The following is a 1,895-nucleotide window of genomic DNA, read 5'->3' on the forward strand; positions in this document are numbered from 1 at the left end:
GTCTGAGGAGCTGCATTCAGCTCAGTCTTATAAATAGCACCTTCTCATTGAGGATCAACCAGTTTTGCTGCTGACAGGAAAAACCAGCTGTTCATACGATCAAGGAGGATCATCAGCCTAACAATGGATCATTAGCACCCTGATGGCTGTTTACTATTCACATGGGGCTGAGTGATACTAGCAATAACAGCAGTAGCTATGTTTACATGGACATTACGTAATCGGATCAAACGGCCGTTCGGAATAAAAACGCGTCATGTAAACACCCCGTTTGGGTTATTTTTTGTTTATTCAGCGTGATCCAAAATAATTTGTGATCAGAACGAAACGGGTGGTTTACGTCGATCTGTTCATGAAAAACTGACCTGACTGCGCATGTGCGACTGTCATTTCCGCCTGGCTAATGCTAATAATATTAGCATGTCGGGGAAGCAAAACTGGTCGGTGAGAGACAACATTTCTACTAGAAACTTTGAAAGAGCTAAAAATGATCTCTATTACCTGTAAATCAGTCAGGGAGTGCAGCAACGTCTCCACCGTCATTAAAACCTGTCGTGGGTCCATTTTGGGTGCTCGGGTTTGTTTACGTTCATCCCGGAAGTAGAACTTCTTCTGTGTTTTTTTAAGGAGAGTTTACTGTTTGTTGAGAGTGGCTGTTTAGTTTCCCTGATGTAAGACTGATCACAGCCCTCCTGACATTGAACAACATACACAATATTACTCTGTTTGTGCCAGGGACTGGCTCTTTGGGATGAACCAGCCTTTGCTGTAATGTATTTTGGGGTTTAAAAGCCACTGGGACGTTATGTTTAGAAAATAAACGTCTCAGTTTCTCCCGGAACATACAGAATGACCACTGGTCTTGGTTCCTCCTTTTCACTTGATGGCTGACTGGAGTCCTGTTTGGAGAAGAACCCAAACAGGACTCCAGCCAGCCATCTTTGTGAAATGAAACTGTCCATCATTAAACAGGGGTGGAGGCCTCCGTGTTCAACTGTCCCCCTCTTACAATGCTGTGATTGCTAGTATCACTCAGCCCTCTGTGAATAGTAAACAGCCATCAGGGTGCTAACGATCCATTGTTAGGCTGATGGTCCTTCTTGATCACATGAACAGCTGGTTCTGGATGTCAACAACAAACTGGTTGATCCTCAACGAGAAGGTGCTATTTTTAAGGCCCTGTACACACGTAGCCTGGTGTTTGAAAAAACGAATATCCGCGCAAAAAAATATCGCCGTACATACATGTTCGGATAGAGAAAATGATCGTCTACATGAACCCGGTGATGTTCACCACAGAGCGTTGTAAAGAATATGCCCAACCCATAGGAGGCAGTGTAGTGCAAAGGTGAAACGTATATCAGCCAATCACAACCCTTCAAAGCAACCACAACTTCCTGTTAGTATTGAATCATGGCGCCTGGAGGTTCGTTTGTGTGGACAGACCGCGAGTTGAACTACTATTAAATACCGTGTTGGAGTACAAAGTTAATAAAACTCAGGAAAATGTCGACTGGGAATCCTGTCAGAACAAGTATGTTGATATTTTAGCGCTTTTTTTAGAGCATTACCCAACGGAGTCCTCCGACGAGTTTCCCCATTCACATGCCGACATCACGCGCGGGAATTTAACAACAAAAATGAAAGCAGTCCGAGGTAAATATCGCCATGCTGTTGATACAGGACGCAGGAGTGGACACGGTCGAGTGGTTCTTCTGTACTTCGAACTGTGCGAACAAATCTGGGGTGGCTCTCCAGCTAGTACTACCATATCCTCCGGTATTGAAACAGCTGACCTGGATCATTCTCGGACCCTACCCTCACCATCCACATCTTCTTCCTCCACTACCATGGATGTAGCAGACACAGGGTCTGATAATGAAAGCAGTGTGGGT

The 1,895-nt window shown here is 44.7% G+C and overlaps 1 protein-coding gene across 1 annotated transcript in view; it reads right to left on the minus strand.

Annotated features, from left to right (window-relative positions):
- LOC119424918 (Golgi phosphoprotein 3) overlaps positions 1-1,895 on the minus strand; it is a 13,658-nt gene that overhangs the window by 5,707 nt on the left and 6,056 nt on the right. The window lies entirely within an intron of this gene.

Source organism: Nematolebias whitei, chromosome 18 (genome assembly GCF_014905685.2).
Source record: "Nematolebias whitei isolate Nwh7 chromosome 18, NemWhi1, whole genome shotgun sequence".
Lineage (NCBI taxonomy): Eukaryota > Metazoa > Chordata > Actinopteri > Cyprinodontiformes > Rivulidae > Nematolebias > Nematolebias whitei.